The sequence below is a fragment of the Echinops telfairi genome, unplaced genomic scaffold (assembly GCF_000313985.2).
Source record: "Echinops telfairi isolate 266 unplaced genomic scaffold, ASM31398v2 ScPeMD7_7459;HRSCAF=8497, whole genome shotgun sequence".
Lineage (NCBI taxonomy): Eukaryota > Metazoa > Chordata > Mammalia > Afrosoricida > Tenrecidae > Echinops > Echinops telfairi.
Genome location: NW_022111359.1, coordinates 6,011,290 through 6,021,563, shown reverse-complemented (window position 1 = coordinate 6,021,563; position 10,274 = coordinate 6,011,290). Strand labels below are relative to the sequence as shown.

The 10,274-nt window shown below is 53.9% G+C and overlaps 1 pseudogene; it reads left to right on the top strand.

The window, feature by feature from the left end:
* Window positions 1-8,245: 8,245 nt before the first annotated feature.
* On the top strand, window positions 8,246-8,572 carry LOC101640425 (annotated as a pseudogene).
* The last annotated feature ends 1,702 nt before the right edge of the window (window positions 8,573-10,274 follow it).

Below are 10,274 nucleotides of genomic sequence, written 5' to 3'. Positions count from 1 at the left end.
GGGCGGGCACAGGACCCGGCGCTGTTTCCTGTTGTACATCGGGGCGCCGTGAGTCAGAACCTGTGGGAAACTAATGCCGAGGGACAGATGACCAGGGAGATATTCTATAATATTCCACGGTAGGAAAGCCACCACCTTGGTGCGTTAGAGGTAAAGTCCCAGTACATTATCCTGCTTTAAATATCACTCCCACAGGTTCTCCCCCCAACAGCGATGGTGCCTTAAAGTGAGCACCTGGTTGATTCTGTCTCCCTATGAAAGCAGACATTCTTGTTACCTCCTCCCGCCATGGCACGCCTTCTCCCAGTGCAGGTGTTAGGTTTCCTCACCTGTGGGCGCAGGGACTTTACTGTGGTCACCACCCACCCTGTGACGAATGTCACTACTGGATATGCATGTCTTATGGGCTACCTACAAATATCCCAAGACAGGAAAGACTCCCTCTCTGCGCGGACCTGGCCGCTGAGACCATGGTCGTCCCGGAGGGGAGCATGCTACCATGAAATGTGTCTGACTCCTTTCGTTGACTCCCTCTCCTATCTTCTATGACTTTACTCTGGTCCTTGTGTATCATAACCGTACAATTGCACCTACGGGACCCTCGGTTGTTAGAGGCTGGTTACTCTGAGAAGAACGGGCTCAACATCCCCTAACCACCACCACCAGCAACCCATTGTGTTACTAACGCTGTGAGCTTCTAGAAGGTTCCAGGAGGGGGCAGTGTGTAGAACTGCTGGACATGCCTGGACTCAGTAGTCAGAATTTCGCCACAGGCCTGAACCTCCCTGGTTGAAGAGAGCAGGGATTCTGGGAGCTTGTCATCGCTCAGCCTCGCCTCTTGTAATCTCCCTCGACACTGGGCCACCATGTCTCGAGGCAGAAACCACGATCCCTCTAATCCAGCCGCCCAAGCAAAGGGCCTACCGCCTGCAGCCACCTGGCTCTCCCTGACGGCTTAATGAGAAAGTCAAAATTAATTGGAGCTGGCAGCCACCATTCACCGGGCTCGGCGTGGCCGGCCTGGCTTCCATCTGCCTGCCTTGTGCTCTGACCTGCTCTGAAACTGGCTGCCCCCTCCCACCCCCCACCCCTCACCCCCAACGCCAACCCCTGACCTCTAGCTCACAGCCCGCAGAAAGGGGTGGTAACCAGGATCACATGGCCTGGTTTGGCAGGTCCAGCCAGCCTGCCCATCTTCCCGGGAGAGTAGCCCACACACGTACGCACACGTGCACTCCCTGCCTGGCTCGCTCCACACCGGCCACGTCTCTCTGGGCCTCGCTTTTCCTCCTGTTGGGTGGGCTCAGCTTGTGATTCGTTTGGTGTCCCGTGAATCGCTCGCCTGTGACCTGTTCTGTCATCTGTGGGCTCACAGAGAACGAGGGGTGGATGACCTCGTTTAGGCCACAATCGATGGTCAGGGGGAGGCAGCAGGCTGGCAGGTCTGGTCCACCCAGAGGTACCTCAGAGGAAAGGCCTGGCAACCAGCCTCTGAGCCCCTCGTGACCCACAGGTCCACCCCCGCACCCAGGGAGCGGCCAGGAGTTAGACTGGCAGGCGAGAAGATGGGTCCGTCTCCCTGACTCGCTGCATGTGAGACTGCCGGTTTCCAAAAACGCTTCTCCCAGCGGCCCGGCAGTCGGAGATCCTGTTCACAGGTGCTGCAGACCCTTTGCCCCCTTTAAAAATTAGGTTGCTGATCCTATTGATTTCTAGATGCTTTTTACGTAGGAAGGAATCAGCTTTGTATGTTCCATGTCTTGGAGACCACCCCTGCCCCGCCACGGACTTTATTTGACCTTCTGGTCATGTTTACATGGATGCAGGAGTAAGGAGCCCTGATGGTGCAGTGATTAAGCATTCAGCTGCCAACCTACAAGCTAATGGTTTGAATCCAGTGAGAGGCTCCTGGCAATTTGCTCTGGGATAGATTATACAGGCTAGAACATCCTATAGGGGAGAGACCTGGTGATCGGCTCTGGGATAGATTACTCTGTCTATACAGTTTACTCTGCCACATGGGGTCAACTGGACAGCCCCCAAGAAAACAAAATCATTCTGTTTTGAAGTTGTCAGATATTAGTCTCTAATAGTATCTGGGTTTCATATTGGGGAAAAGACAGGACTTTCTACTCCTGTAAACAATTGCAGTCTCAGAAACTCCGAGGGGAAGTTCTACCCTGTCCATGGGGTTGCGATGTGTCAGTACTGACTCGATGGTTTGGGTTCTGTTTGCTTGGGGGTCTAATATCACCCTCTGAGAGCCCTTCTACACCAGGACTTATTTGCTGAATTCCCAGTGTTTCCTTCTAGTATTTTAATCGTTCTCGTGTTTTTTCTTGAGCCCCAGTAGTGCAGTATGTCCCGGGTTGGGCTGCTACTTCGAGGTAAGCAGTTCAAAGCCACCAGCCTCTCCTCGGGACACAGCTAAGGGTTTCTACTCCCACCGAAAGGAGTGCGTCTCAGCCAGTTCACCCCTGTCCCGTCGGGTCCCGTGAGTCAGCAGGCTCGACTCGATGGCAGTGGGGCTGGGGTTCGCGTTGCCAAGGGAGGGGGTGGAGCTGGGAATCCAGTTGGGTTCTATCCTCCTGAGTGGCTCTACCCAAAGCAGACGCGGCCTGGTCCTCCTGCGCCACCTTCTGTCACCTTCAAAGCCATCGTCTACAATCCCTATGGCTGTTCAGGGGACTGGCGTGTGAGTGGAGGTCACGTTGTTGCTGGGGCCTGCGGGCCAAGGTTCAAGCCCCAGCTCTGCCATTCACTCCTGTTGGCGGTCACTTAGTCTCGCCCCACCTCGGCTCACCCAGCTGTTGGTGGGAGTCACAGCGCCGTGGGAGACCTAGGGGAGGCTTTGTAACATTTTTGAACAGATACCTAGCAAGGCCTGGGTTACGCTGTAGTTGGGCTTCATCGAGTTGACTCCTGCTCAAAGCGGCCTATGTGACGGGAGTGGAACTGCCCCTCATAAGGGGCAGATTGTGGCCTTTACAGAGGAGCCCTGCTGGCGGTGTGGTTATGTGTCAGGCTGCTAACCCCAGGGTCAGCAGTTCAAAACCACAGGAGAAAGAAAAAAGGCTTTCTGCGCCCGTAAATACTTACAGTCTCACCCAGAACAAATATCCTGTCATTGTGAATGAGGGGGAGGGCAGAGTGGAGACCCAAAGCCCATCTGTACACAATTGGACATCCCCTCACAGAAGGGCCACAAGGAAGAGAGGAGCCAGTCAGGGTACAGTATAGCACATTAAAACATACAACTTTCCTCTAGTTCTTTAATGCTTCCCACCCCCACCCCCCATTATCATGACTCCAATTTTACCTTACAAATCCAGCCAGATCAGAGCATGTATACAGGTACAGATAAAAGTTAGAAACACACGGAATCCAGGACAGATAAACCCTTCAGGACTAATTGAGAGTAGCAATACCAGGAGGGGAAGGGGAAGGTGGGGGAAGAAAGGGGGAACCGATCACAATGATCGACCTATAGCCCCTCCCCAGGGAAACAGAGAACAGAAAAGTAGGTGAAAGGTGAAAGGAGACATCGGTCAGTGTAAGACATGAAAAAATAATAATTAATTGTAAATTCTCAGAGTTCCTGGGGAGGGAGGGGGAAAATGAGGAGTTGATACTAAGGGCTCAAGTAGAAAGAAAATGCCTTGAAAATAATGATGACAATAAATGTACCAATGTGCTGGACACGATGGATGGATGGATGGATGGATGAATGGATGGATGGATGGATGGATGGATGGTGGTAAGAGCTGTATGAGCCCCTGAGTAAGATATGACAAAATAATAATTTATAAATTATCAAGGGTTCAAGAGGGAGCGAGGAGGGAGAGGGAAATGAGGAACTGATGCCAGGGACTTAGGTGGAGAGCAAATGTTTTGAGAATGATGAGCACAATGAATGTACAAATGTGCTTTACACAATTGATGTATGTATGGATTTTGATAAGAGTTGTATGAGCCCCTAATAAAACGATTAAAAAATGATCAACAACAACAACAAAGACTGACCGTCTCGGGAACCCACAGGGGCAGTTCTCTGCCCTGGAGAGTCGCTGTGACTACAAATTGACCCAGTGGTGGTGACGGTCAGCTCTCTCCAGCTCGAGCACCTACGGGTTCACAAGGCCAACCTTTGGGCTAACACTCTAACCACCACGGCTCCTTCTAAGTGCTTCCTGTGTGGTCAGTTCCTCTTCGGAACAACCCTGCTGGTCCATTGGGGATGTGGCGGCCCAGGAGGGCTAAGTTCCTCTCTGAAGACGTCCATCCAGAGAGGCAGGATGGAGCCTCTGCCGCCCTCCCTCCCTCCCTCCTGCCTGCTGCTGGGGGCTGGCAGATCCTGTGAGTCCCCTGACAACTAGCTTCTCAGTACAGACAGAATGGCTGAGGCCAAGCCAGTGTCCTGCCTCTTGGCCGCAGGGGCCTTCCCGAACTGGACGGTCCTGTCCAGCCAGGTGTGGAGGTGGCTGGGGGCAGGTGGCAATCAGAGAAGGCGTGGAGAGGAGAGGCTGGTGGAGCCTGAGAAAGGGGTTGGGACAGCACAGGGTCGGGGGTGGGCAGGCCCTGTTCACATGCCTCCCACAGCACCCAGTGCCTGTCTCTCCAGACGAGACACACGCACTGCGCTCTGGTGGCTGATCAAAGGCAGGCAGGTGCCTCCTCTCCTACTCATCCGACAAAGCCCCAACCTGAAATCCCATCCCTCTGAGAGGTGGTCCTTACCCTCTGGCCTTTGCCAGCCTGAGGGTCATCCTTCTACTCAGGCCCGACCACCAGCTCTAAGTCTGACCATCTTCCAGGCCGACCGAGGCACAGTGTAGGTGCTCATGCATAAATGAATGAGTGAGGGGTGTGGACTTGTCCCCACCCGACCCCCAGCACTGACACTCTGCTGGGAGACAAACCCCACCCCGAGGCCCCCAGGGAGCTGCACACCCAGCCCCAGCCCCTCCCTTTCTCCTCTCTCCCCGCCTCACACTCTGTTCCAGCCACACAGGCCTCCTCGATGTTCCTCCAGCTCACCAGGCACGGGCCTGCCTCAGGGCCTTGGCACAAGCTGTGCCTTCTGCCTGGAAGGCTTTTCCCCCACATACATCCATGCGTGTTTTCATCCTTCCCTCCCTCCCTTCCTCCCGTCTCTTCTCAAGCCTCACCTTCTCAGAGAAACTTCCACTGCCCTCTGTAGAAAGCCATCTTCAGCCCCCTCCCATCTGTCTGTTTGTGTTCTCTCTCTGTGTCCCCCACCCCCGCCTCCCTGCCTCTGCCACCTCCCAACATCTTCAAACTCAAACCAAGCACACTGCCACCAAGTCAAGGCAACTCAGGGTCGTCCAGGAGCCCTGGTGGCTCAGTGGGTTACTCATCGGGCTGCTAACCGCAAGGTGTGTGGTTAAAAACCACCAGCCCATGGGTGGGAGACAGATGGGGCTCCTACTCCCATAAAGAGTGGCAGTCTCGCTTTTAGACTAGCTAACGGCCCTTTGGGTTTCTTCTCCAAAGTGTCCCCCTTCAATAAACTCATTCTTTCCATTCAACCCTGAAAAACAAAGAGTGACCGTCTTGGAAACCCATGGGAGTAGCTCTACCCTGCCCTCCAGAGTCACTGTGGGTCGGCAGTGACCGGACGGCAGGCAGCCCACCTCTTGGTCTGTATGAACCCAGAACCCACGGGTGTCCGGTCAATTCTGACACATGGCCACCCTGTAGGACGGGGAAGAACAACTCCTCCAAGGCTGTCTTCTTGACAGGAGCCGGCCGGTGAGTTCTAACTCATCGTCCCAATGGCTCGCAGCCGGGCACTTGACCACTGCGCCACCAGGATCCCTCTAAGTCTTCGTGTTGTCTGTAGTCGTGGTAACAACTCACAGCAGCCATACGTACGTACGACAGAATGACACGCCGCCCGGCCTGGCACCATCTGTACCACAGTTCCCATGCCGGAGCCCTTATGCACATACATGTCTGTGAATGTGTTTCTCTAGTCCACCCAGACTAACACACCATTCATCTGTTGTGTTCGACCCGGTTGACTAGAGAAACAAATCCAAGGACACTTACAGATGTGTCAGAGAGAGCTTTATATCAAAGAGCGATTGTATATTGAGAAAACATCCAAGCCCATATCCAGATCAAGTCCATAAGCCCGATATTAGCCCAGATGTCCGAAACCAGTCCGTAAATTCCTCTTGAGACTCATGTTGCCACTGGCAGTGATGCCAAATGCAGGAAGATCACAGGCTAGTGGGTGGAAAGTCTTGTGGATCCAGTGGCAGTGGAAGCATCCTAGGGCTGTCTCCGTGGATCTCTGCTGCATGGTGCGCTCAGGTCTCAGCTTCATGTGGCTTGTCCACAGGAAGACCAAAGCAGAGTGGGGGGGGGGGGTTGGGTTCCCAGGATCCACCTACACGAAAGGCCACACCCACAAGAAGGGTCATCAGGCTGTGACCTCTGATTGATAGGCTAGACTCCACCCCTATGTTTATTTATCCGGTTGACATGAAATGATGTGTCTCCCACATCTGTTCACGGGCACTTGGGTGGGTTCCACCTTTTGGTGATGGGGAGTCAGGCAGCTGTCGACATTCACATACATGTTTTGTAATGTGGGTGCATGATCTCGAGTTCTCTGGGTATGTGCCTAGGTGTGGAATTTGCCGGGTCAGAAGATAATCAGTAGTAGCATCGTGATCATTGGAGAACAGATCGACACCGTCAAGCGTTTCATCTTGATTGTATCCACAAGCAACGCTCCTGGAAGCAGCATGAAAGTCAAGAAACCAAAGGGCACGTTGCATTGGGTAAATCTGGTTCCCAAGACCTACTGAAAGTGCTCAAGAGAGAGGGGGGAAAAAGAAAGTGTGAAGAAGCAAGATGTCACTTTGAGGATGAAGGTGCGGCTGACCCAGCCAGGGCCTTTCACCCGCCTCGCCGGCATGTGAGAGTGGGACATGGAATAAGGAGCCCAGAGGGAATTTTACGCATCTGAATTTGGGCTGGAGAAGGGTATTGAAAGTGGCCTGGACTGCTAAGAGAACAGACAGTCTGTCTTGGAAGAAGCTCAGCCGGCATGCCACTTAGAGTGGGTCTCCCTCCCGGTGGACATGCCATCAGGAGAGACCAGCCGTTGGAAAGGGCATCATGCTCGCTCGAGGGCCAACCACAAGAGGGGACCTGCAGCCACATCGACACAGTGGCTGTCACAGTGGGCTCAGCGTAACAGCACTTGGGAGGGCAGTGCTTTGTTCTCGGCGTCTGGGCATGGGTCAAGGTGAGTGGGACTCTCTGTGGTACATGGGTCGGCATCAACTTGACTGCACATGACAGCCTGGAGTCTGGAGTCTGTGAATGGTGCTAGCCCCTTGGCCGTGAACCTGAAGGTTTGAATGTTCACTATCTACCCAGAAGCAACTCAGAAGAAAGTCCTGGCAATCTGTTTCCAAAACATCCCTCCTTCAGGACGCTGTAGAGCAGCGGTTCTCCACCTTCCTCATGCCGCGCGCAGCCCTTTCATACAGTTCCTCCTGTGGTGGGGACCACCCCCACCCATAACATTTTCGTTGCTACTTCATCACTGTCATTTTGCTACTGTGACGAATCGTCATGTAAATATCTGAGAGGCAGGATGTATTTTCATTGTTACAAATTGAACAGACTGAAAGCACAGTGATGAATCACAAAAGCAATATGTCATTACATATTGTGAAATATTTATTTCTAATGACAAATAAATGAAATGTCTTGAAGCATGGTGTAGCATGGGTAACAGTCTTCACGCCGGGTACTCATAGGTAGGCATATCTGCATGTGGGCGGACCCTCCTGGAGACGGATAGAGGAGCAGTGTCTCGGTTCCTAAGACCATCGGAAATGTGTTTTCTGATGGTCTTAGGGGATCCCTGTGAAAGGATCTTTCGACCCCCAAAGGGGTTGCAACCTGCAGGTTGAGAACGCTGCTGTAGAGCGAGGTTGTGCTCTGACACGTGGGGCTGCCCTTATTTCAGCGCACGGGTTACTAGTTACTGGTTACTAAGTCAGAGGTTGCTAGTCAGTGCCTGGATGGTCCAAACGGTCTCTGTGCTTGGCCCAAGCTCACCGAATTGTTGAGGGCCTCCTGAGTTGAGGCCCTCAACTCCATGGCGACTGTGTTCTCGTAGCTTGGTGTTTTGCTTTCAAGGGAGCTGCCAGGTCCGTGTGTCCACCCGTCTGGCCTGCCCTACCGTCTCTCCGCCATCATGCCCATGTTCGCGGTGAACACCAACGTGCCCGCGCCTCTGTGCCCGATGGGCTGCTCTCCGAGCTCACCCAGCAACTGGCGCAGGCCACCGGCAAGCCCGCCCAGTGCATCGCCGTGCACGCGGTCCCCAAGCAGCTCATGGTGTTCAGCGGCTCTCTGCAGCCTGCACAGCATCGGCAAGATCGGCGGGGCGCAGAACCGCACCCACAGCAAGCTGCTGTGCGGCCTGCTGGCTGAGCGCCTGCGCATCAGCCCGGACAGGATCTACATCAACTATGACATGAACACTGCCAACGTGGGCTGGAACGGCTCCACCTTCGCCTGAGCCCCCTCCCTGCCCCAGCCTGCCCGAGAAATAAACGGTTCAGAGACAAAAAAAAGGAGCGCCGCCGGTTGTCCACAGCTGCGGCACCATTTCCTGTCCTCACCAAGTTCCAAGGTCAGGCCTTCTTCCCCCTTGGATTCAAACCACTGCCCTTGAGTCGATGTTGACTCACACGAGCCTGTAGGACAGCGCAGAGCTGCCCTTGTGGGTTTCCAGGCTGTAACTCTTCACGGGAGAAATAGAAGGCCTCCTCTCTCCCTGTGGCTGACAGACAGTAGGCGCCTCATCCCAAAATCAAACCGGTTACCCCGGAGTCAGTTCCAACAAATTCGAATGGCTCCACCGGGCGTCCTTGGCTGTCATCCTTACAGGAGCTGCCCTGGGGTGGCGCACACAGTGAAGTGCTTGACGACTTGCCAGAGAGGTCAGCAGTTCCAATCTACCTAGAGGTACTGTGGAAGAAAGGCCTGGCCATCTAGTTCCTAAAAACCAGCCACTGGTTCTACTGGGCCCAGGCGGGGTCGCCCTGGGTCCGAATCCACCGGAAGGCACCTGCAGCACCTGTGCCACCCAGCAGCGGCCTTCACGGCCACAGAACGCCAGTCCTTTCTTCAACTGTGTCCCGGGGGTGGGGGGTGGGGGGTGTCACACTGCCAACTTTTAGGATGGCGGTGTTTGGTTTCCTGGGAAAGTCAGCTCCAATTCTTATCCAAGCCCAGTCCAGATCAAGTCCATAAGCCCGATATTAGCCCAGATGTCCGAAACCAGTCCGTAAATTCCTCTTGAGACTCATGTTGCCACTGGCAGTGATGCCAAATGCAGGAAGATCACAGGCTAGTGGGTGGAAAGTCTTGTGGATCCAGTGGCAGTGGAAGCATCCTAGGGCTGTCTCCGTGGATCTCTGCTGCATGGTGCGCTCAGGTCTCAGCTTCATGTGGCTTGTCCACAGGAAGACCAAAGCAGAGTGGGGGGGGGGGGTTGGGTTCCCAGGATCCACCTACACGAAAGGCCACACCCACAAGAAGGGTCATCAGGCTGTGACCTCTGATTGATAGGCTAGACTCCACCCCTATGTTTATTTATCCGGTTGACATGAAATGATGTGTCTCCCACATCTGTTCACGGGCACTTGGGTGGGTTCCACCTTTTGGTGATGGGGAGTCAGGCAGCTGTCGACATTCACATACATGTTTTGTAATGTGGGTGCATGATCTCGAGTTCTCTGGGTATGTGCCTAGGTGTGGAATTTGCCGGGTCAGAAGATAATCAGTAGTAGCATCGTGATCATTGGAGAACAGATCGACACCGTCAAGCGTTTCATCTTGATTGTATCCACAAGCAACGCTCCTGGAAGCAGCATGAAAGTCAAGAAACCAAAGGGCACGTTGCATTGGGTAAATCTGGTTCCCAAGACCTACTGAAAGTGCTCAAGAGAGAGGGGGGAAAAAGAAAGTGTGAAGAAGCAAGATGTCACTTTGAGGATGAAGGTGCGGCTGACCCAGCCAGGGCCTTTCACCCGCCTCGCCGGCATGTGAGAGTGGGACATGGAATAAGGAGCCCAGAGGGAATTTTACGCATCTGAATTTGGGCTGGAGAAGGGTATTGAAAGTGGCCTGGACTGCTAAGAGAACAGACAGTCTGTCTTGGAAGAAGCTCAGCCGGCATGCCACTTAGAGTGGGTCTCCCTCCCGGTGGACATGCC